Source organism: Heterodontus francisci, chromosome 1 (genome assembly GCF_036365525.1).
Source record: "Heterodontus francisci isolate sHetFra1 chromosome 1, sHetFra1.hap1, whole genome shotgun sequence".
Taxonomy (NCBI): domain Eukaryota; kingdom Metazoa; phylum Chordata; class Chondrichthyes; order Heterodontiformes; family Heterodontidae; genus Heterodontus; species Heterodontus francisci.
Genome location: NC_090371.1, coordinates 155,049,474 through 155,075,691, shown reverse-complemented (window position 1 = coordinate 155,075,691; position 26,218 = coordinate 155,049,474).

Sequence of the window (26,218 nt, the reverse complement as noted above, 5' to 3'; positions counted from 1 at the left end):
CCTTCAATGAAAGCTATGGAGCCAACCGCAACAGCGTGAGGATCTCTGCAGTACATGCCCGAGAGGGTGTCCATGTTTGTGGTAGATTGCAGCTTCCTTCACAACCTTGCAATACGGAGGGCCCAGTCATTATCTCCTGGGATCTGCAGTCCTTTTCCAGATGAAGCGGAAGAGGAGGAAGAGCAAGGGAGGGGACCATATCTGCCATGTGCAACTGGATGGAGCAAGAGGTTTTGCTTTAGTTGAATAAAGTTCTCCACCCCCAACATGGACACATTTCAGAACAGAATATCCAGATTCCCGATCACAAAGTCCCCTTGGCCAAAATCATTCCAAAGAGGCCAGCTGCAAAAACCTTCATTCAACAACTTTATCCAACAATATATCAATAATGGAATGATGGAATACTTGCAACTTGCCTGGATGAAAACAACTCCAACAACACTCAATAAGCTTTGCACCATCCATGACAAAGCAACCTGCTTGATCCACCACATAGGAACATAGGACTTAGGAGCAGGATTAGGTCGTTTGGCCTTTTGATCCTGTTCCCCAGTCAATAAGATTGTGGCTGATCTGGTTGTAGTCTCAACTCCACTTTCCAGTCTGCCCCCTATAACCCTTGACTTCCTTGTCTATCGAAAATCTATCTAATTCAGCCTTGAATAAATTCAATGATTCAGCTTCTACTGAATTCCACAGACTAACGACCCTTTGAGAATAAATTTCTTCTCTTCATCATAAAAGGGAAACCACTTATTTTTAAACTGTGTCCCTTAGTTCTAGTCTCCCCTACATGAGGAAACATCCTCCCGGTATCCACTCTATCAAGTCCCCTCAGGATCTTATGTGCTTCAAGAAGATCATCTTTCATTCTTCTAAACTCCAACAGGTATAGGCCCACCTTAAACATTCACTCCCTTCATCACAGGTGCACAGTGGCAACAGTATGTACCATCTACAAGATGCACTGCAGCAACTCGCCAAGCCTTGTTCGACAGCACCTTCCAAACCCATGACCTTTACCACCTAGAAGGACAGGGGCAGCTGATGCATAGGAACATCACCACCTGCAAATTCCCCTTCCAACTCACACATCATCCTGACTTAGAACTGTATTGCTGTTCCTTCAACTGTTGCTGCATCAAAAACCTGGAACTCCCTTCCTAACAGCACTGTCAGTGTGCATACACCACATGGACTGCCGAGTTCAAGAAGGCAGCCTACCACCACCTTCTCAAGGGCAATTAGGGATGGGCAACAAATGCTGACCTTGCCAGCAATGCTCACATCATGAAAGAATTCAAAAGAAACAAAAAAAAACTAATCACTCTTCTGCATCATTTAGTGACTGTAATGCAGGTGCTCTTGCCTGGTCTAGTGCTCCTACACATTGCTACCCTAGTGGCTGCAGCATGGCTGCTGGAAGATTGTTGACTTTCACTGGTGGAGACTGCTGCTGGCTTTGGAGGACTCCCTCGAGCAGTTTCAGACTTCACCACCTTGGCATGGATGGCAGCAGACCGAGCAGGCTGGCTGACAGGCAACAGCAATGTGGTTGACTTTTAACTGTCCTCTTGAAATGACCTAGCAAGACAATCAGTTGCACCAAACTGCTATAGAAAAGGTTAATAAGAATAAAACCAGACGGATCACCCTGCATCGACCTAGGCAATGGAAACGACAACAGCAAAACCTGCCCAGTTGACCCTGCAAAGCCCTCCGTACTAACATCTGGGGACTTGTGTCAAAATGAGAGAGCTGTCCCACAGACTAGTCAAGCACACACAATTAGGTTACAGAGTGATGAAGAATAGATTGGTTAGTTTAGAGTTAAGAACAAATAAAGTAATATACAGTCTGTGGAGTCTGGTAATTGAGTTGTCTTCTGGCTGAATTTGCAGTCCTGAAGTTCCTGGCTGTTAGAGGCGGCCACCTGGTTCAGGGTGTTCTTGGAGACAGTGGTGTAGATGGTTTTCTCCCTGGAAACTCTGTCTGCAGCAATGATTGACTTGGATGTTTTGTCGTTCACAGACAGGGTTTGAAGCTTACAGTATTACCTGAAGAGAGAGAGAGAGAGAGAGAGAGACAGCCCCACTGGGGCCCTGCATTGATTAGCACTCAAAGCGCGTCTGCTGTGTCCAAAAGAAACTCCAAGTTTTCACACAGAGGGACAGTCTGTGACATGATTGTCTTAGTGTATTCTCTTTTTCACTTTAATGAGATCCAAGTATAAGAATTTCAAACTCTCTCAAGTCTTATTGTTTCAATGATTATGCCCTGGAGGTTTGTCTCCACTCGTGTTAATGTTCCAAGATGGCTTTGAATGTCTTGCTAATGAAAGTGGTATCAGGTAGCATTCAAACTTCTCAAGCCATTGTTCTGGATGAGGGCTATTCAGACATGCGACTCCACCTCAATACCTTGGAATGTGAGGTATTTCGATGCAAAGTGTGGTGGCCATCTTAGCTGTTTTCTTTTTAAAAGTCAAATTTAGGACTCCAGCTTTCCTTTTAAAAGTTAATTTAGGTTTCCAACTGCTGAATTAAAAATCATCATTCAGCATTGCATGTTTCATGACAGCTTGTTATAAGTTCCACACCACTTTACTCTTTGAGGTATGACTAACACAATAGAGCCATCAATCTGCTCACACCTACAGTAATGTTTTCATTCACTCTAATCATAATTGGCTTGTAAGAGTTATTAATAATGTAGACTGAGTAAATACAGCTGTGGGCACATTTGGAAGCTCAGTGGAGAAAGAAAAGTGCAGGTTTATTAAGAATGCCCCGCAGATTATCATTGAGAGAGATAAGGAATGTACTTGTTAAGTCCAATTAACAAGGACAAGTCTCAAATAGGAGTGCTAATTAAAGGGATCTTCATCTGCTCTTATTCAAAATGCTGCAAATATTTGGTAGATATTTTTGCTGGCAATTTATCGAGGTGTTCAGTGAGTTACTCGATTTTAAAGTGTTTGCAGTAATTGGGCAACCTGCAGGAATGTGAAGCTTTGAAACCAGGGGTAGAAAATCTGGTGGAAAAATGGGTGAACAAAGCGTTCATAGAGCAAATTCCTGAGTCAATGTCCAGCTGCACTCAGCACTTCTATACAGATTTCTAGGAAGGCAGAATATCCGCGTGATAGCATGGAAGGAGCCATGATGAAATGAACAATGAAATGAAGGAATTATGAAGTTAAAAAGTCAACTGTTAAAACTAAATCATAAGAACTTGGACACTTGAACCACAGTCAAAATGGAGTAGCGGCCATGTGACTCCTCCTGTACTGGAAATCAACAAAATTGTTTGCAAAGATGAAGATCGTTAACCTCAGTTGAAATAACTCTGGGGAGAACCCCTTTTAAATTGCAAGGACCAATTGCATATTAATGACTCTGATCAACATGAGTGAACTAACAGAGAATGTTGGAGACAGTCTGACTCATAGCCAAACCAAAATGAATCTGGTGTGAAGCAGCAACACCATAACAGAATGATTCCCATTAAAACATCAAACAATGGCCCTGGTTATCATCCTAGCCAATAGTGTGGTCACAGCAGGAGAGAGGGCCATGCATCTCCTAACAGAAACTCCAATATGATAGATTTTCACCTTTAAAACTATATTTTTCTGGAGAGAGAGTGAGGGGAGATCAAGCTAATATTACAGAAAGCCTGTGAGAAGGTTCCAGCAGACAAGAGAAGAATCCTGTTGACCAAGGACAGCCACCACAGCAGAGACATTACAAAGTGACTTTGAGACTAACCATCTGTGAAGGTAACAAACTACATAGCACCGGCTGTATTGCACCCACTAGAGGTTTACAATGCCTCCATAAGTCCAAGACTGCGAATAATCAGACCTGCAACTTAAAGAAAAATACTTTTCCTCCTGAGAAGAGTCAATAATCATCTATAAACTATGAGCACTTACCTCACTTGGGAGTTTAAACTCCTTCTTACCCATTCTCTCTATCTATCTGTTCTTGTGTATGCATGTGTGGTGACTGTGTGTGTGAGTGAGGTTTAAAAATAGCTATCTTTTTTAACCTACAAGAAAACCTGTCATTTTTTAAATTCATTCATGGGATGTGGGTGTCGCTGGCATTTATTGCCCATCCCTAATTGCCCTTGAGAAGGTGGTGGTGAGCTGCCTTCTTGAACCCCTGCAGTCCATGTGGGTTAGGTACACCCACAGTACTATTAGGAAGGGTGTTCCAGGATTTTGACCCAGTGACAGTGAAGGAACGGCGATATGGTTCCAAGTCAGGATGGTGTGTGACTTGGAGGGGAACTTGCAGGTGGTGGTGTTCCCATGCATTTGCTGCCCTTGTCCTTCTAGTTGGTAGAGGTCGCAGATTTGGCAGGTGCTGTCTAAGGAGCCTTGGTGCGTTGCTGCAGTGCATCTTGTAGATGGTACACTGCTGCCACTATGCGTTGGTGGTGAAGGGAGTGAATGTTTGTAGATGGGGTGCCAATCAAGTGGGCTGCTTTGTCCTGGATGGTGTCGAGCTTCTTGAGTATTGTTGGAGCTGCACGATCCAGGCAAGTGGAGAGTATTCCATCACACTCCTGACTTGTGCCTTGTAGATGGTGGACAGGCTTTGGGGAGTCAGGAGGTGAGTTACTCGCCGCAGCATTCCTAGCCTCTGACCTGCTCTTGTAGCCATGGTATTTATATGGCTACTCCAGTTCAGTTTCTGGTCAATGGTAGCACCTAGGATGTTGATAGTGGGGGATTCAGCGATGGTAATGCCATTGAATGTCAAGGGGAGATGGTTAGATTCTCTCTTGTTGAAGATGGTCATTGCCTGGCACTTGTGTGGCACGAATGTTACTTGCCACTTACCAGCCCAAGCCTGGATATTGTCCAAGTCGGGCTGCATTTCTACATGGACTGCTTCAGTATCGGAGGAGTCACGAATGGTGCTGAACATTGTGCATTCATCAGCGAACATCCCCACTTCTGGCCTTATGATCGTGGGATGGTCATTGATGAAGTAGCTAAAGATGATTGGGCCAAGGACACTACCCTGAGGAACTCCTGCAATGATGTCCTGGAGCTCAGATGATTGACCTCCAACAACCAGAACCATCTTCCCTTGCACAAGGTTGGATTTGTCCTGTTTTTTGTGCAGAGGACATACCTGGGAAATTTCCACATTGTTTTGTTGATGTCAGTGTTGCAGCTGTACTGGAACAGCTTGGCTCGGGGTGCGGCCAGCTCTGCCGAACAAGTCATCAGTACTATTGCCAGAATGTTGTCAGGGCCTATAGTCTTTGCAGTTCCCAGAGCCTTCAGCTGTTTCTTGATGTCACATGGAGTGAATCGAACGCTGCAGGACGAGTTATGACCTATGGGATTTGGTGGGCACGCTATGCCTGTGGCATTGAAAATCACCATGGCACTGAACTTTTATGCTTCTGGATCATTACAAGGATCCACTGGGGACATGTGTGGGGTCTCCCAGGCAGTAGCCCACTATTGCATCAAAAAGGAGACTTTTAGATTAGATTAGAGATACAGCACTGAAACAGGCCCTTCGGCCCACCGAGTCTGTGCCGAACATCAACCACCCATTTATACTAATCCTACACTAATCCCATATTCCTACCAAACAGCCCCACCTGTCCCTACATTTCCCTACCACCTACCTATACTAGTGACAATTTATAATGGCCAATTTACCTATCAACCTGCAAGTCTTTTGGTTTGTGGGAGGAAACCGGAGCACCCAGAGAAAACCCACGCAGACACAGGTCAACAAAAATATCATGATTGACAAGAGGTAATGAAAAGAGCAACTTATTTCTTCTTCCTTCCTAAATGTTTTCAATTAAGCTACCTGGCTTCTTCTCTTTCTGTCTGGGTTTATTTGTCCATTTTCATTAGCTTGACTTTGCTGTCCAAACATCTCAGACTGTGTTGATCTTGAACGTTGACTTTGAGTATCAACTCCACTTAATGGTTGTGATTGTGAAAATGATTGATTAGTCTAAATCAAAGACCCTGATCCACTTTACTATACCATTGGATTATGTGATACCGGCAAACTTTCAGTTTCTTTGTGACTTTCGTTTTCTCCCTGACTTTCACTTGGAACTGTAGGAACTTGGATTGTGGAGGCTTCTCGTGCTCTCCCTTCGTCACATTTTCTCTTTCAAGCAAATGATCTACATGACACTGATGGAGTCTCTCTCCAACCTTTACTTGATATGCAAACACACCTAGTCCTTTTACAACAACTCCAAACACATACTTCTCCTTATCATCTCGGTGGTTTTTCACCATTACCTTCTGACCTGCACTGAACTCTCAAAGTTTCATGTTTCATGTATCATGAATCGACTTTGTCTTGTTTTTCTCTTACCTTGCTATTAACGTCTTGCTAAACCTTGTCCTCGGAGAGTGTTTAAACACTGACTCATAAAGTGAGCAACCTGTTGCAGTCTGTGGTGTTCTTCTATAAGAAAAGAGAAAATTGTCTCGCCTGTGTCAAAGAGAAAATTAGAAATTACTGCCTAGCTTGTCACCTAGCAAACACTTCTGTAAAGACCACTTCACACTTTGTACAATTCTTTCTGCAGCACCATTTCACAGAACCACAGAATTGTTACAGGAGGAGGCCATTTGGCCCATTGTGTCCACACTGGCTGTCTGAAAGAGCAATTCCCTCAGTTCCATTCCCCACCTTCTCTCCATAACCCTGCATATTCCTCCTTTTCATAAAACTGTCTAATTCGCTTTTGAATGCTTCAATTAATAATTCTGGAACTTAAAGCTAGTCTAAGGATGGCCATGAAATCATTGTCGATTGTTGTAAAAACCTATCTGGTTCACTCATGTCCTTTAGGGAAGGAAATCTGCTGTCCTAACCTAGTCTGGCCGACGTGTGACTCCAGACCCACAGCAATGTGGTTGACACTTACATGCCCTCCAAAATGGCCTAGCAAGCCACTCAGTTGTATCTAACCGCTACAAAGTCAATAAAAAAGAATGAAACCAAACGCACCACCCAGCATCAACCTAGGCACCAGAAACGACAACGGCAAACTCTGGGAACATCTGGAAGCTTATGTCAAAGTTGGGAGAGATGTCCCACAGACTAGTCAAGCTCCAGCCTGACATAGTTATACTCAAGGAATCATACCTTACGACAATGTCCCAGACACTGCCATCGCCATCCCTGGGTATGTCCTGTCCCACCAGCAGGACTGACCCAGCAGAGGTGGTGGCACAGTGGTATACAGTTGGGAGGGATTTGCCCTTGCAGTCCTCAACATCGACTCCGGACCCCATGAAGTTTCATGGCATCAGGTCAAAAATGGGCAAGGAAACCTCCTGATGATTACCACTGACCGCCCTCCCTCAGATGATAAATCAGTACTCCTCCATGTTGAACACCACTTGGAGGAAGCACTGAGGGTGGCAAGAGCACAGAATATACTCTGGGTGGGTGACTTCAATGTCCATCACCAAGAGTGGCTTGGTAGCACCACTACTGACCAAGCTGGGTCATAAAGGACATAGCTGCTAGACTGGGTATGCGGCAGGTGGTGAGGGAACCAACAAGAGGGAAAAATATACTTGACCACGTCCTCACCAATCTGCCTGCCGCAGATGCATCTGTCCATGACAGTATTAGTAGGAGTGACCACCACACAGTCGTTGTGGAGACAAAGTCCCACCTTCACATTGAGGATACCCTCTATCGTATTGAACACCACTTGCAGGAAGCACTGAGGGTGGCAAGGGCACAGAATGTACTCTCGGTGGGTGACTTCAATGTCCATCACAAAGAGTGGCTCTGTAGCACCACTACTGACCGAGCTGGCCGAGCCCTATAGGACATAGCTGATAGACTGGGTATGCGGCAGATGGTAAGGGAAGCAACAAGCGGGAAAAATATATTTGACATTGTCCTCACCAATCTGCCTGCCACAGGTGCATCTGTCCATGGCAGTATTGGTAGGAGTGACCACCGCACAGTGCTTGTGGAGACAAGTCCCACCTTTGAATTGAGGATATCCTCCATCGTGTTGTGTGGCACTACTACCGTACTAAATGGGATAGATTTCGAACACATCTAGCAATGCAAAACTGGGCATCCATGAGGCGCTGTGGGCCATCAGCAGCAGCAGAATTGTACTCAACCACAATCTGCCACCTCATGGCATGGCATATCCCCCAATTTACCATTACCAGCAATCCAGCACACCTACCCTGGTTTAATGAAGAATGCAGGAAGGCATGCCAGGAGCAACACCAGGCATACCTCAAAATGAGGTGTCAACCTGGTGAAGGTACAACACTGGACTACTTGCATGTCAAACTGCGTCAGCAGCATGCGATAGACAGAGCTAATCAAACCAACGGATCAGATCTAAGCTCTGCAGTCCTACCACATCCAATCGTAAATGGTGGTGGACAATTAAACAACTAACTGGAGGAGGTGGCTCCACAAATATCCCCATCCTCAATGATGGGGGAGCCCAGCACATCAGTGCAAGAGATAAGGCTGAAGCATTTGCAGCAAACATCAGCCAGAAGGGCCGAGTTGATGATCCATCTTGGCCTCCTCCTGAAGTCACAGATGCCAGACTTCAGCCAATTCGATTCACTTCGTGTGATATCAAGAAAAGACTGAAGGCACTGGATACTGCAAAGGCTATGGGTCCTGACAATATTTTGGCAATCGTACTGAAGACCTGTGCTCCTGAACTTGCCGCGCCCCGAGCCAAGCTGTTCCAGTACAGCTACAACACTGGCATCTAACCGGCAATGTGAAAAATTGACCAGGTATGACATGTCCATAAAACACAGGACAAGTCCAACCTGGCCAATTACCAACCCATCAGTCTACTCTCAATTATCAGTAAAGTGATGGAAGGTGTCATCAACAGTGCCATCAAGCTGCACTTGCTTAGCAATAACCTGCTCAGTGACACTCAGTTTGGGTTCTGCCAGGGCCACTCAGCTCCTGACCTCATTACAGCCTTGGTTCAAACATGGACAAAAGAGCTGAACTCAAGAGGTGAGGTTAGAGTGACTGCACTTGACATCAAGACAGCATTTGACTGAGTGTGGCATCAAGGAGCTCCAGCAAAACAAGTCAACAGGAATCGGTGGGGGGGAAACCCGCCACTGGCTGGAGTCATACCTAGCGCAAAGAAAGATGGTTGTGGTTGTTGGAGGTCAATCATCTCAGCTCCAGGACATCACTGCAGGAGTTCCTCAGGGTAGTGTCCTAGGCCCAACCATCTTCAGCTGCTTCATCAATGACCTTCCTTCAATCATAAGGTCGGAAGTGGGGATGTTTGCTGATGATTGCACAATGTTCAGCACCATTCGTGACTCCTCCGATACTGAAGCAGTCCATGTAGAAATGCAGCAAGACCTGGACAATATTCAGACTTGGCCTGATGAGTGGCAAGTAACATTCGCGCCACACAAATGCCAGGCAATGACCATCTCCAAAAAGACAGAAGCTAACCATCTCCCCTTGACATTCAATCCCCCACTATCAACATCCTAGAACATTGACCAGAAACTGAACTGGCTTAGCCATATAAATACCGTGGCTACAAGAGCAGGTCAGATGCTTGGAGTCCTGCAGCGAGTAACTCACCTCCTGACTCCCCAAAGCCTGTCCACCATCTACAAGACACAAGTCAGGAGTGTGATGGAATACTCTCCACATGCCAGGATGGGTGCAGCTCCAACAATACTCAAGAAGGTCAACACCATCCAGGACAAAGCAACCCACTTGATTGGCACCCCATCTACAAACATTCACTCCCTCCACCACCGATGCACAGTGGCAGCTGTGTGTACCATCTACAAGATGCACTGCAGCAACGCACCAAGGCTCCTTAGACAGCACCTTCCAAACCCACGACCCATACTAGCTAGAAGGGCAAGGGCAGCAAATGCATGGGAACACCACCACCTGGAAGTTCCCCTCCCAAGTCACACACCACCCTGACTTGGAACCATATCGCCGTTCCTTCGCTGTCACTGGGTCAAAATCCTGGAACTCCCTTCCTAACAGCACTGTGGGTGTACCTATCTCACATGGACTGAAGCACTTCAAGAAGGCAACTCACCACCACCTTCTCAAGGGCAATTAGGGATGGGTAATAAATGCTTGCTTAGCTAGCGATGCCCACATCCCATGAATGAATAAAAAAAACTTGAACATGCCTCCACCACATTGTCAGGCAGCACATTCCAGACCTTAACCACTCGCTGTGTGAAAAAGTTTTTCCTCATGTCACTTTTGCTTCTCATACCAAATACTTTAAATCTGTGCCCTTCCTGTTCTCGATCTTTTCATGAGTGGGAACAGTTTCTCTCTATCTACTCTGTCCAAACCCCTCATGATTTTGAATACCTCCATCAACTCACCTCTCGGTCTTCTCTTCTCCAAGTTAAACAGTGCTAACTTCTCCAATCTATCTTCATAACTGAAAATCCTCATCCCTGGAACCATTCTAGTGAATCTTTTCTGTATTTAGTTTAGTTTAGTTTAGAGATACAGCACTGAAACAGGCTCTTTGGCCCACCGAGTCTGTGCCGACCATCAAACACCCATTTATACTAATCCTACACTAATCCCATATTCCTACCACATCCCCACCTGTCCCTATATTTCCCTACCACCTACCTATACTAGGGGCAATTTATAATGGCCAATTTACCTATCAACCTGCAAGTCTTTGACATGTGGGAGGAAACCGGAGCACCCGGAGGAAACCCACGCAGACACAGGGAGAACTTGAAAACTCCACACAGGCAGTACCCAGAATTGAACCCGGGTCGCTGGAGCTGTGAGGCTGCGGTGCTAACCACTGCGCCACTGTGCTCTCACATCTTTCCTAAAGTACGGTGCCCAGAACTGGACGCAGTACTCCAGCTGAGGCTCTCAACCTGTCCTGCCACCTTCAATGACTTATGTACATATACACCTGCTCCTGTATCCCCTTTAGAATTGTATCCTTTATTTTATATTGTCTCTCCATGTTATTCCTACCAAAATGAATCACTTCACATTTCTCTACATTGAACCTCATCTGCCACCTGTCTGCCCATTCCACCAACTTGTCTGTGTTCTTTATAAGTTCTACACTATCCTCCTCACAGTTCACAATACTTCCAAGTTTATTATCATCTGCAAACTTTGAAATTGTGCCCTCTACAACAAAGTCTAGGTCATTAATATACATCAGGAAAAGCAAGGGTCCCAACATTGATCCCTGGGGAATTCCACTACAAACCTTCCTCCAGCCTGAAATACATCCATTAACCACTTCTCTTTGTTTCCTGTCACTCAGTCAATTTTGTATCCATGTTGCTACCGTTAAAGCCTGGTTCGGGTATAAAATTAAAACCCGTCCCTGGCCCGACTCGACAACCGCCAACCCAAACCCGACCCGGGCACGGGTCCTTTAATTTTTTTAAATGCCCGATCCGACTCGAAAATACAAACATATTTTTGAAACAGAAAAATATTATAGACTAAAGCGAAAACAATACAAAACAAAACAGTACAGTCCAGCCCGACCCGACCCAAGCCCGAATGCCCGACGCAGAATAGAGACCCGGCCCGAACCCAACAAATGAAGTCGGGTTTGGTCAGGTTCGGGTCGGGTAGCTATTCCATGAGCTACAAGTTTGCTCACAAGTCTGTTGTGTGGCACTGTGTCAAACAGCTTTTGAAAGGCCATGTACACCACATCAACAGAATTGCTCTGATCAACCATCTCTATTACCTCCTCATAAAAACTCCAGCAAGTTAGTTAAACATGATTTTCCCTTAAGATGTCCATGCTGGCTTTCCTTAATTAACTCATATTTGTCCATGTGACTGTTGATTTTATTCCTAATTTTTTTTTCTCGAAGTTTTCCCACCACTGAAGTTAAACTGACTGGCCTGTAGTTGCTGGGCTTATCTTTACACCCTTTTTTGAACAAGGGTGTAACTTTTGCAATTCTCCAGTCCTCTGGCACCACCCCCGGGTCTAAGGAATACTGAAAAATTATGGCCAGTGCCTCTGTGATTTCTACCCTCACTTCCCTCAGCATCCTTGGATGCATCTCATCTGGTCCTGGTGCTTTATCCACTTTAAGTACAGACAGTCGATCTAATATTTCCTCTTGATCAATTTTAAACCCCTCTAGTGTCTGACTTACCTCCTGTTTCAACATTGCCTGGGTTGCATCTTCTTCCTTGGTAAAGGCAGATGCAAAGTAGTCATTTAATACCTCAGCTATGCCCTCTGCCTCCATGTGTAAATACCCTTTCTGGTCTCTAATCAGCCCCATTCCTCCTTTTACCATCCTTTTACTATTTATATGCCCATAGAAAACTTTGGGATTTCCTTTAATGCTAGCTGTCAATCTCTTTTCATGCTCTCTCTTTGCTTCTCTTATTTGCTTTTTCACTTCCCTTCTTGACCTTCTATAGTTAGCCTGGTTGATGCTGAGTGATACGGAGGTATGAGACTATGTTTAACTTAATTCTTACTCAGAAATATTTCAAACTCTTCTGATGTAAACTGTGGGCCATTATCTGACACCAACACTTCTTGCAATCCATAAATTGCAAACCAACTTCTCAAAATCTCAATAGTTTTGGCACTTGTGGTATTGGGCATAAACTCAATATTTATTCACTTACTATAGCGATCAACCAAAACAAAATGCTCTTTACCTTCCACTTCAAAGAAATCAACATGTACTCGTTCCCATGATTTTCTTCTGTTTGAACATGGAATAAAAGGAACTTTGGTTGGATCATTTCTCATTCTGAGACACACTTCACAACTTGTCACCAACTTGTCTATATCTATCTATATCTGGATACCAAAAATAGCTTCTTGCTACTGCTTTCATGTGGACTATCCCTCTGATCTTGATGAAGTTCTTCCAACAATTTCTCTCTAAACCTTGGTGGAATAAGAACTCTTAAACCCCATAGGAGACAGATTTGATTTACACTTGGTTCATTTCTATGTGTGAAATACTCTTGCAATTGCTTTTCATCACATTCTTTATACCAGCCATTCACGACATAATTGAGTACTTTGCTGAGCACCACAACCTTGCGAGTTTCTTCAGAAATTTCTCTGGCATATCATTTGCATAAGTAAAGTAATTTATAGGTAACGTATGGGCTAAAAATGAATCAGTCTTCATGGGAAATCTTGAAAGAACATCAGCATTGGTAGGTGGTAGGGAAATATAGGGACAGGTAGGGATGTGGTAGGAATATGGGATTAGTGTAGGATTAGTATAAATGGATGGTTGATGGTCGGCACAGACTCGGTGGGCCGAAGGGCCTGTTTCAGTGCTGCATCTCTAAACTAAACTAAACTAAATTTGCATGATCGTACGGATGGATCATCAAAATCAATGCCCAAATCTGAAGCCGTGCTGCCGCAAGAGATGGTACTCCTATCCTTGAACCAAATATTACTGTAAGAGCTTGGTGGTCAGTTAACAAAGTGAACTTTCTACTGCACAGGTATTTATGGAACTTTATAACGCCATATATGATCACTAATGCCTCTTTCTCAACTTGTGAATAATTTTGCTCCGACTTTGTCAAAGTAAATGAAGCACATGCTACAGGTTTCTCCACACCGTCTTCCATTAGGTGAGATAACACTATACCTAACCCCTGTGGTTAGGCATCGCATGCTAAAACCAGTGCTTTCTTGGGATCATATGGGTCAAAACAGCATCACAAGGGCTATCCATTGAAGACCTGGGGGGGGGGGGAATTTTATGCTCTCCCCCACGGCGGGTTTGGAGGCCAAGAGAGCACAAAATGCTTTCTGACACGTCACAGACCAGTTCCAATCTATTCCACCTTTGAGCATTTGATACAATGGAGCAAATGCATTAGCTAAGTCGGCGATGAACTTAGAATAATACACAATTCCTATGACCGTTCTAAGTTCTTCTGTGTTTTCTGGTCTCTTTGCTTTTAAAGACCCCTTAACCTTTTCCTGCATTGGTGAATACTCTCACCATCTATTTGGTGACCCAGGTATATTATACTTGACATCATGAAGTAACACTTGGGCTTTTTAGCTTTGATATCATACTTCCGAATGAGATGTAAAAAAAAAAATTCCATCCTCGTCACCATGTTTCCGTTGTACATTCAGTGGAAAACTAGATGAGGTCTTTACTGGGAGCAGCCATGTTGGAAACTTTTATTTACACCTCCCAACGGAGAGGGCAGCAGAGAGGCAGTATACAAAAGATATGACAAAAACAAGAAATGCTGGAATCACTCAGCAGGTCTGGCAGCATCTGTGGAAAGAGAAGCAGAGTTAACGTTTCGGGTCAGTGACCCTTCTTCGGAACTGGCAATAGATATTGGCAAATAGAACTGGCAAAGATATGACAATATTCCACATTAACCAATGCCTTGCTCAAGAGAGCCGGCAACTATGGGTGCTACCGGACTGACCCTGATTGTCAGGTCGAGAGGGCTATCAGATTCGGGGCCATCACTGGATTCCCCAGGGGCAAGGTGTGATAGAGAGCAGGCATGTGGCCATCAAGGCTCTAATATACCAGCCAGCAACAAGATGGGCTTTCATTTGATCAACGTTCAAATGGTCTGCGACCACCGAAAGGCTTTCCTGCAGGTGTGTGACCGCTTCCCAGGAAATAGCCACAGTGTGTATATACTTCAACAGTCCCAGGTTCCACAGCTTTTCAGGTCCCCTGCTCGCCTTCAGAGATGGATTCGCAGGGACAAGGGCTATCCATTGAAGAGCTGGGGGGGGGGGGGGATTTTATGCTCTCCCCCGCGGCGGGTTTGGAGGCCAAGAGAGCATAAAATCAGGTAGACTGGTGGGGGGACAAGAGGTGATGGCGGAGGTTCCCACCACCATCCTGCTTTCGCCAAAATTTAGTCTGGAGCAGGAAGGCCTGTGAACAGCCTTCCTGCCCAGCCAACTGAGGCCCTTAACTGAGCAATTAACCCCCAATTATAAGGGCCTCTTCCCGCTGCAGCCGCAATTAGCCATGCAGCGACGGCCCTGATGCAACAAGGGAAGCACAGAACAGAAAACCATGTGGGCTGCCTCCCAGCTCTGAGGTGGGGGGAGTCCATCATTAGAAGGTACTTAGTGCCTCGACGAGAGGCCCGGCATCGGGAAGGGGGAGCCCACTGAGGGCCAACTCCCACCTTTGCTGCCAACACTCCACCCCGTGAGACTCCTTCCACCCTGATCTGCCTGAGGCCTGGCTCCAGAGACACGCCTCAGTCTCCAGCACGGTCACCTTCAGCAGCAGCCACTACCTCTGATTGGCCAGTAGCTGTCCAAGGGTGGGATTTCTGGCGACAGTCCTAGATCCTATGGAAGGCCTGCTGCTGTCCACTTAAGTGCCTGATCGGCACTAAATTTGGTGGGCCATCCGGAGAAGAGGCGACACTGGGATCTTGGCATTGGTTTCTCTGCACGTCAAGACCCCCGCTGCCAGGATAAGATTTCCCCCAGCTACTCACACCTGAGGAAGCTTCACACTGCAGCAGAGGAGAGTTACAACACCAACCATGGCTCCACCCAAGTGACCATCGAGCAGGCCATTGGGCTGCTTAAAATGAGATCCCATTGCCTGGATCGATCCGGTGGAACCCTGCAGTATGTTCCAATGAGGGACTCGCGTATTGAGGTGCTTGCTGTGCTCTGCACATTCTAGCACTGCAGAGGGGGGAGACCTTGCATGATGAAGACATGAATGATCGCCACTCCTCCATCAATGAAGAGGATGCAGAGGAGGGTGATGAGCAGACAGCACTGGATGTTGAACCTTTTGCACTGGAGGCCAGGCACATTCAGCAATGGACCAAGGAGACAAGAGATAATCTCATATTTACCCACTCCCAGCCACAATGATGGCTTCTCAGAGTTAAATCAATAAAGACTCACATCAATGCATGCAGTCTGTCGCCTTTTTAGATTAGATTAGAGATACAGCACTGAAACAGGCCCTTCGGCCCACCGAGTCTGTGCCGAACATCAACCACCCATTTATTCTAATCCTACACTAATCCCATATTCCTACCAAACATCCCCACCTGTCCCTATATTTCCCTACCACCTACCTATACTAGTGACAATTTATAATGGCCAATTTACCTATCAACCTGCAAGTCTTTTGGCTTGTGGGAGGAAACCGGAGCACCCGGAGAAAACCCACGCAGACACAGGGAGAACTTGCAAACTCCACACAGGCAGTACCCGGAATCGAACCCGAGTCCCTGGAGCTGTGAGGCTGCGGTGCTAACCACTGCGCCACTGTGCCGCCCTCAGGGCCCCAAGGTGAAAAAGAAGTCCATTGATCAATATGTGACTGCATTAACAGAATCCTATGAATTTGCACAACTAAGAAATGATCTAACTAAACACAGGATTGTATTAGGCATAAGTGATCCTGCAGTGAGAGCACGTCTACTGAGAAACGACATACTTACTCTCAGGAAAGCGATCGACGTGCAGAAATGCTGAGTTTGTAAATCAGCAGCTAGATCATATTCATGGCAGAACAGACCAGGCCTTGCATTATGCCAAGACATTCCAGGCTGAAAGGGCAGAAAGATCACAGACAAAGGGCAGGATGCAAATACTGCAGAGGACATCACACAAAGGAAAAGAAGGCATGTCCAGCGTGGGGAAAACAGTCTTCTCACTACAAGAAACCGAATCATTTTGCACACAAGTGTTTCGCTAGAAGGAAGCACAACAACCAGGTACAGACAGCCACTGGAGAGATATCAGCCGAAGATTCTGACCAATCACTATACACCATACAACAGGCTAGTTCAGTCAGGTCGATAGGTGATAAATGGTTTGTGACTGTTGGAAGAATGACTGCAAAAAGAGAATATCAAGTCAACATAAAGTGTCAGACAGACACCAGTGCGTCATGCAAAATCATGACCTTCACAGACCTGCGTGAAGTGGCTCAACATAGTGATCCAAAAATGAAGCCTTCAAACATAAGGTTGAGGCTATATGATGGCACCATACCAGTGCCAAGAGGACAAATTGCTCAGAGCCCAATGCAATGATGAGAATGAAGATCTGGAGTTCCAGATCATAGACGGCAAGCAAAAACCACTCATCTCAGCCGGAGCAAATCTAAAGCTTGGACTGATAACTCTCAACATACAAAAAAGATAAGCAACATGTCACAGCAAACTAAACCATTGACTGTGGAAAAGATCCTCGAGGAGTACAATGATGTATTTACAGATTTAGGAGCGCTTCCTGAAGAATATCATCTTGAAGTAGATGAGAGGGTAAGACCAATTCAGCATTTGCTGAGGAAAGTTCCAGCTGCCCTCAAGGCCAGCCTGAAAGACAAAATAGAAGAGCTGGAAAAGGGAATAATCAAGAAAGTGATAACTCTTACAGAACGAAGTAACTGCATGGCAGCAGTGAAACAACCTGGAAAGCTGAGAGCATGCATCAATCCAAAGGATCTAAATGAAGCTCTGAAGAGATCTCACTACCCCATGTTCTGCCCTTGGAGGTGGGCACTGAAACAGGAACCAAACAAAATGGCAGGAAGTGCCATTCCAATGTTGCCTGGGCCCCCTGCTGTTTTGTGCAGGAGGGGGAAGATCGAGGACAGCTTTCCCAGCCCAGGCCATTGGAGGCTCTTAAGTGGTCGCAGCCACTTAAGGGCCTCTACTCACATACTCTTTCTATTTGTCTTTCGTGCCTAGTGCCCAGCAGAACCAAGTTTCCAAGGCCCTTGGGAAAGGCTTATCAAATGAGGGCTGTGCCAACATTGGCATCCAGAAAGGGAGAAGGGTGAAGTTAGCAGCTCACAATTAAGGCATGATAGAATAATCATCTTCTACAATGAAAGTTAGTTTCAATGACAAAAATACTTTACATGACAAAACAAATGACAAATGCCAAATGCCCATGAAGCCCCAAGTGTCTCCAGATGGTTTCTTTCTACGTTGACAAGTGTTTCTACACAGTGTGATCCCTGCACTAGCAGCTGGGCTGGAGACAGGCTGTTGATCACGCTGCCCCTTGGCCTGTGATGACTTCAGCAGCCATCCTCTAGATGCCTGAGGTCTAGAGGCCCCGGCTGCCTGAGGGCTTCCTGCACTGGTGCAGGACTCTCCTCAGGCATCACAGCTACTAGTGTTGGGCTCACTGGTAGAGGGGATGAGGAGCCACTGTCCACACTCGGAGCAACGTGAGGGCAGCCCCCAGCTTTGAAGATCAGCCTCTCCTCATTTGCAATGCTCACTTGAACCTCCCTGTTCACCAGAGAAGGATGAGGAGCTGGAGAAGACAGCAGGGGCCACGTCCTTCTCTCTCTGCCACTGCAGCATTGAGCTCATGGCCAATGCGATAGTGTACAGGTCTGCGTGCATTTCTGGAATCTGGCTCTCCATGAGGGTTGCTAACCTCTCAATGGAGGAAGCCATGCGCTCGCATGCCTGAGACATGGCAGCACTCATGGCATGGATGGACTTCTCCATCATCCGCTCACAGCTGCGCATTGCCTTTGGCATCTCTGCTGGGATGTTGGTTTACCCATCTCTTGAACAGGCCCTGTGCTGTCGACCCCAGAAGCTTGTCATGAGCCAGAGGCTCAGCAAGGGTCTGGCCACACATAGTCCCACGACTGTCAGAGACCTCGGCTGTCTCAATCTCAGCCAGTTGCTCGGGTGCATGTGCGGTGCTCATACCAGCTTGTGACCCTGATTCGACAGCCAAGCAGAAACCCACCGAGGTGAAAGTATCTGCGCTGGTGGAAGGTGCAGGAGAGTCATGGGATGATGCATCCTCTGACTCCGGATTATCCTCAAAGTGGAATTATGTCCCCTTTGTACTGGAGTTTCCTGCGGGCGCCAACCTGCATAAGAGAACACAAACATATGTGGGTTTGGATGAGCAGATCTCATCATGCCGACCGTGCATGATGGAGGTCTCCTGAAGTGATCTGTATGTCAATGGAAGACAATCCTTATTCACTTGTGCAGAGACTTCAGTCTCACCATCCACTATTGAGTGGATGCCATGGGTCCCCACTAGTTCTAGTGCCTCCTCCTCAGCTGTGGAGAGAGGTCCGATAACTGTGGAGAGAAGTCTAATTTTGTCAAATGTCAAATGTGCAACATATTGGTGCCTATCCCTGCTGAGATGCCTCTGCCAGTCCGGGTTGTCTCCCTCCTGTTATGGGCCCTCTTGTCCTGCAAGTGGAAAGATGGAGATAGTCATACTTCGCAAGATCAACATGACAGTTCTGCGAGTGGAAGCCCCTTGTGCCCTACTGAGGTTTCCTATATAGCTCATCCTCCTGTCAGCTTTCAGGGGAGTTGATGGGGTGAGCTGTGAAAGAGGGTGGGCTGTGGCCGACATGCAGTCATGCCTCTGTCAGGATGAGGTGATGCTTAAACCCCTTTGCCAGTGCCTTTGTGGTGGCTCCCTCCCCATGTCCTGCTTCCTCCTTCGTAGCCACTTGCAAACCCTAAAAAGAAGAGAAGTGTGGAGCAGCCACCTTGGAAGAATGAAGGAGGTAATTGAACCTCTTGCAGCACTGTATCCATGTCTGGGTGTATGGTCCCATGGCTGCTGACCTTCTCTGTGATTCCAGTGCAGGCTTGTTTGATCAGGCAGGAGGACCTCTTCTTGCTAGCGCTGAGGAAGAGGACCTCCCATCTTTCCCTTGTAGCCTGATGGAGAACCTGCAGGGAAGCATTGTTAATCCATGGGGCCACCTGGTGTCATCCTTTAGCCATGGTAGCTGCAGATTCGCGTTCAGCACCTTGTCTATCAGGCAGCAGAGGCAGAAGAAGGGGTCCTGGAGCAGCAGAGAGCATTCAGGAAAGCACCCTTCTAAAACAGGCTGGGGTGAATGCAGGGCTTAAAGCCCTTTAAATATGGCGCCAGCACCTGCTTCGGAGTCAGTTGATGCCATATTTGTTCTTGCATCCCACCCCTTGCTATGTGATTTTTTTTATTTGTTTGTGGGACCAGCATTTATTGCCCATCCCTAATTGCCCTTGAGAAGGTGCTGAGCTACCTTCTTGAACTGCTGAACAGTGCTAGCGGTTTGGAACATTTCAATGGGCATTTAAGAGTCAACACCTTTCTGTGGGGCTGGAGTCACATTTAGGCCAGACCAGGTAAGGACGGCAGATTTCCTTCCCTAAAGGACATTGGCTGGGTCCCATGCCTCCATTATGATAAGTGACTGCCCACCACGTGATTGCGGTCAGCCAGCCGCACACGTGACGAGCGGGAACAGCACCCACTTCTGGGTCTGGTGCTGGGATCTGCAACTGGCTTACTAAATCTAGCCCCATGTGCACCAGAAAGCCAGGCAAATTAAGGATATTATTATTTGAAGATTTATAGACTAGTGGAAGACACATATTTCCCTATCTTTTTGGTTGCATTAGTTATACTGCATCCCACACTATTACAAAGAGATTGATGTAAAGATCTTGAATTTCCATAGAATTCTTCCCCTCTCCTGGCGTAACTTTGCTGAGAGTTTGATGGAATACATAGAGTAATGGTTTAAACAACTATTTTGAGCCATTCTTCCACTTTTCCAGATTGATATCCCATCAGAGAAATCCAAGGAAATTTCTCGGGGGTGGGGGCGGGGGGGGGGGGGCGGCGGCGGGGGGGTGATCAACAATTTTATTTATTGGCAGCTATGTACCCTGTCTATAGTTTCAAATCAGTAGCATAAAGGCTATTTTATAATATTACTCATTTGCCCAGTTCATGACTGGAATTTACCACAGATTTCTGATCAAGTAATACAGAAGATTACAACACAGAAACAAGCCATGTTATTTTTTAAGCTCCACAGGTGCAAAGGTCATAATCTCATTTGAAAACTCTTTATCCCTGTTTATACTTCTTTCCTTCAATCACCTAACCTATTCTTAAACGTTGACTGGTCTCTGCTTTAATTACATCCCACAGCCTCTCAATCCTCTGTGTAAGAAAGTTTCTCCTACTCTGTCTCAAATAAATTACATTGTGAAATCTGCCCACAAAAAGGACAAATCCAATCCGGCCCCTTATATTGTCAAAAATCAGGGCAAATCCAATCTTGTCAATTACCGCTCCATCAGTCTATTCTCAATCATCAGCAAAGTGATGGAAGGTGGTCTAATCATGGACAAAAGAGCTAAATTCCAGATGTGAGGTGAGAGTTACTGCCCTTGATATCAAGGCAGCTTTTGACTCAATGGCCGGAATTTTACACCACCCCAGTGAGCCGGATGGTGGCGGGGGGGGGGGGTGGTGTAAAATGGAGCGGGAGAATCCAGGAGGCCTTCCCGACCTATTCCCACATCCGCCCCACTTTAGGTAGGGCGGGGGGGCAAAAAACAGGCCCCCGCCCCAGACCAATCAAGGCGCTTACATTGCCATTTAACAGCCACTTAAGGGCCTTCGCCCGCCTCCGCGGGGATTTTACCCGTGGCAAGTGGGCGTTGCGGAGCCAGGAAAGGCCGCCCGATGAAAGCTGGCGGCCTCTCAGCGCCCCAGGGGGTGGGCCCTGACAAACGGGCACAGGGTGCCCAGTTGAGGGCCGCCCCCACTTCCCCAAACATCCTCAGGACCCAAATCACCCCCCTTCCCCCCAAACGACCACCCTCACCTCACTGGGGCCCGACCGATTACCCCCGGCGAGGCAACCCAAACTTACCTGCACTCCTGGCTCCATGTCCTCGGCTGGGCTGCAGTCCTAGCAGTGGCCACCACTCCCGGTGGGACTAAGAGCTGCCGGCCCACTGATTGGCTGGCAGCTCAATGAGGCGGGACTTACTCCCTCAAGCGGGTGGAAGTCCTGCCTCGGAACAATTAAAGCCTAGGGACCTGTAACATGTGGGACAGATCCCTAGGCTAGGCGGAGGCGGGTTCATCACCGACTTTTACGTCGGTGGCCAGCTTCCATCCGCCCGACGTAAAATCCAGCCCAATGCAGGAGCCCTAGTAAAATTCAAGTAAATGGGAATCGGGAGCAAGCTCTCCACTAGCACAAAGGAAGATGGTTGTGGTTGTTGGGAGCCAATCATCTGAGCTCCAGGACATGGTTGCATGAGTTCCTCAGGCCCAACCATCTTCAGCTGCTTCATCAATGATTTAGTTTTAGAGATACAGCACTGAAACAGGCCCTTCGGCCCACCAAGTCTGTGCCGACCATCAACCACCCATTTATACTAATCCTACACTAATCCCATATTCCTACCACATCCCCACCTGTCCCTATATTTCCCTACCACCTATCTATACTAGGGGCAATTTATAATGGCCAATTTACCTATCAACCTGCAAGTCTTTGACATGTGGGAGGAAACCGGAGCACCCGGAGGAAACCCACGCAGACACAGGGAGAACTTGAAAACTCCACACAGGCAGTACCCTCTGTCCTAATATCAGAAGTGGGGATGTTTGCTGATGACTGCACAGTAGTCAGTTCCATTTGCAACACCTCAGATAATGAAGCAGACTGAGCCTGCATGCAGCAAGACCTGGATAACATTCAGGCTTGGGCTGATAAGTGGTAAGTAACATTCATACCACACAGGTGCCAAGCAATGATCATCTCCAACAAGAGAGTGTCTAACTACCTCCTCTTGACATTTAACAGCATTACCATTGCTGAATCCCCCACCAACAACATCCTAGAGGTACAAGAAACTTAACTGGACCAGCTAAATAAATCAAAGTGATTCTTGACAACGCAACTGGCCACTGATGTCATCTGACTGCGCACATGCGCAAATGGGCTCCTGCTCTCTGCGTGTGTGCGGCGTTCCGCATTGCCAGGACAGGTTGGCGCATGTGCAGATGACGTCATCGCATAACGCGGGAGAGGGAGCAAGTGGAGAAGCTGGCAAAGCGAGTGGGGGGAAGCGGAGTGAGGGCGGCCGCAGACCCTGGTGGTGGCGGGTGCGATCTTCTTCTCACCGCCCCCCCCCCCGCCCTCTCCGACAATCCCCCCTCCCTCCCCTACCCGCTCTCTGTGGCAATTCCTCCCCCCCACCCCGCCCAATCTCTCCGGCAATTCCCCCCACCCGATCTCTCCGGTAATTTCCCCACCCCCACCTGCCCGATCTCTCCTGCCATTCACCCCCCCCCCCCACCCCCCGATCTCTCCTGCCATTCACCACCCACCCCCACCCCCCCCCCGATCTCTCCGGCCATTCCCCCACCGCCCGATCTCTGGCCATTAAGTGCTGCCATGTGTTTACGTTGCCATTGTGTGATTATTTGAGCAGTGCCATCTTTAGTCCTGGCAGCTGCCTGAACGTCGCTGACTGTGACGTTTTAGTTGAACATGCTGCATTTGCGCATGTGCCAGTGCAGTGCCACCTACTGGTTGCATTGTCAGCAAACGCAGCCTAAATAAATACTGTGACCACAAGAGCAGGTCAGAGGCTGAATATTCTGCAACGAGTAACTCACCTTCTGACTCCCCAAAGCCTTTCCACCATCTACAGGACACAAGTCAGGAGCATGATGGAATTCTCCCCACTTGCCTGGATGAGTGCAGCTACAACAATACTGAAGAAGCTCAACACCATACAAGACAAAGCTTGACTGGTGGCCCATTCACCACATTGAACATACACCCTCTCCACTACCAGCACACCATGGCTGGTATGTACCATCTATAAGATGCATTGCAGCAACTCACCAAGGCTTCTTCAACAGCACCTCATAAACTTGCAACCTCTACCACCTAGAAGAACAAAGGCTGCAAGCAGATGGGAAAACCACTACCTTCAAGTTTCCCTCCAATCACACACCATTCTGACTTAGAATTATGTTGCTGCTCCTTCATAATTGCTGGGTCAAAATCTTGGAATTCCCGATCTAACAACACTGTGGGTGCAGCTCCACAACATGGACTGCAATGGTACAAAAAGGGAGCTCACCACCACCTTCTTAAGGGAAATTAGGGATGAGCAATAAATGTTTGCCTCACCAGCAAACCCACATCCCATGAACGAATAAAATAAAAAGTGCACTCGAGTTTCTCAACATGATCAATATATTTTTAGAGGTAGAGATTCCAAGTCCCACTGCTAAAAGCCTCACACCTACATGTGACAGCTTGCACACATTACCAGCTATTCAATTATGATAGGCATATCATCCAAACACACTGCATCACAATTAATGGCACTTTTTCCCCTTTCTTGCAGGACAAGGTGCTGCATTACCATAAGAGAGCAACACCTTAACTGGCTGCATATCCTCACCCTGATAGAAGAGATGGTGCTGCCCACCATTGGAGTGGCCATGACTGAAACCCTGGCCAGTGGTGGGGCTGAAACCATTGAAGATGATGGTATACAATAGCAAAATACTGTGGATGCTGAAAATCTGAAACAAAAGCAGAAAATGCTGGAAATACTCAACTGGTCAGGCAGCATCTGTGGAGAGAAAAACAGTCTTAACATTTCAGGTCTGTGAACTTGAGTATGTCCAGCATTTTCCGAAGATGATGGTATGTTCCTTATGTTCCTATCTAATCCACATTCCCATATCCAACTTCCCCCTCACCCTAGCATCTCTTCTGATTTACAAGCTGCAGATGGTGTAAGCATGCAGCTCTTGCAATCCCTCCTTACCTTCACCAAAACCCTAACCTTGTGCCTTTCATCTTTCAGTGTGCGGGAGCATGAAGTCCAAGAAGAACAAGAGACTGATGATGGTGAGACACCGTCACTTGATCTCGCATGAGCAGCCAGCAGCTCAGATACTGGCACTGCACATCCTTCAGAGGGCGGCATAGAGGCGGGATATGCATCTGGTGAGTCACTGGGCAGCAGTGGCCTGCAGCCAGGGCAGGTAGAAAGGGTCGCGCATGTGCCAGCTCACTGGAGGGTGAAGCCACACATGAGTTCTGATGCAGAGGACTCAGATGAGGACTTTGATGGGGTGATTTACAGAAAGAAAGCTGGTGGGCATGTTTGGTGCATTGGCAAGCCTGCCAGAAAGCCTGCTGTCACTGTCAAGGAACACGGAGGTGTCCGACTTGAACTTGACACAGGGCTCTGCGCGGATCATGGAGCCCAGCTTTTCAGTGTGGAAGTGGTGGTTAACTCCAAGAGCACACTTGCAGAACCAACCACAATGCAGTGTTCAATGGCCAATGTGTCAGTTTCTATTGCAGCACAAGTAGAAGCCACCCAACATCTGAGTGCTGCTGTGAAAGCTCAGACCGAGGTCATGCAATCTGAGCTTGTTGCAATGCAGGCTTAGCCTGCTGCCATCCTGGCTGTGGATACCAGTGCTCAAAGCCACTTGCAGGGTCTTTTAGCAGTGCAGCAATCTGTCCTCCAACAGATTACCAGGACTGCTGAGGCATTGCCCTTGGGGGAGTGGCTGTGTGTCCATGGAACATGAGCCTGCTGTCCTCTTTCAGGATGGCAGCATTTGTCTTCCCACCCCTGCCACTTTGCCACTGCCCTTGCTGTTGCCTCTCAGCCAGCCAATCCAGACTGTCGCCACCCGTGCCAAGGTGCAGTCCGAAGCTAGGCCTTTTAGGGCAGAGCTGCTTAAGGGAATCCTGCAAGGCCATCTGCATTCTCCCCCACTGAAAGTCAGCAGCCTTCCACCAGCAAAGCTGCAGCCACTGAGATCTCACTGCATGGGAGCACTAGGCCAGGCAAAGGCACCCGCAAGACAGCTGATTAGTTGACTTTTGTATTGACTATTGGATGGTTTTATTGATAAAGTCGGTTTGGAATAGTTCTTTTGTGATGTTTTTTAGTTCACCATTGCGGCCCAGAGTCACTGTGATAGTCAGTTACACAGGAAAGGTAAGCTGTGTGACTGTTGTAGAATGGAAAATTGGTGTTGCGCTCACTGGTACTGCAGTTGGATGAGGCCATCACGGAAAGCGGATGTGTTAGTTGTTCCCTCCATTGCTCCACCTCCTCCTCTGCTACTCATCGTATCCCTGGTGGCAAGGGTCATGCCACCTCATGATGGGATAGAGCAGACCACAACGTATCGTGGCACATGCTCTTCCGAGTACTGCAGGGCTCCTCCAGAGTGGTCCAGGCAGGGGAAGTGTTATTTGAGCACACCAATGGTCAGCTGATTGATGTGACAAAATGGCTCCTATTACATGCATATTGACCATGTGTGGTTGGGTTGCGCACCAGAGTCATGA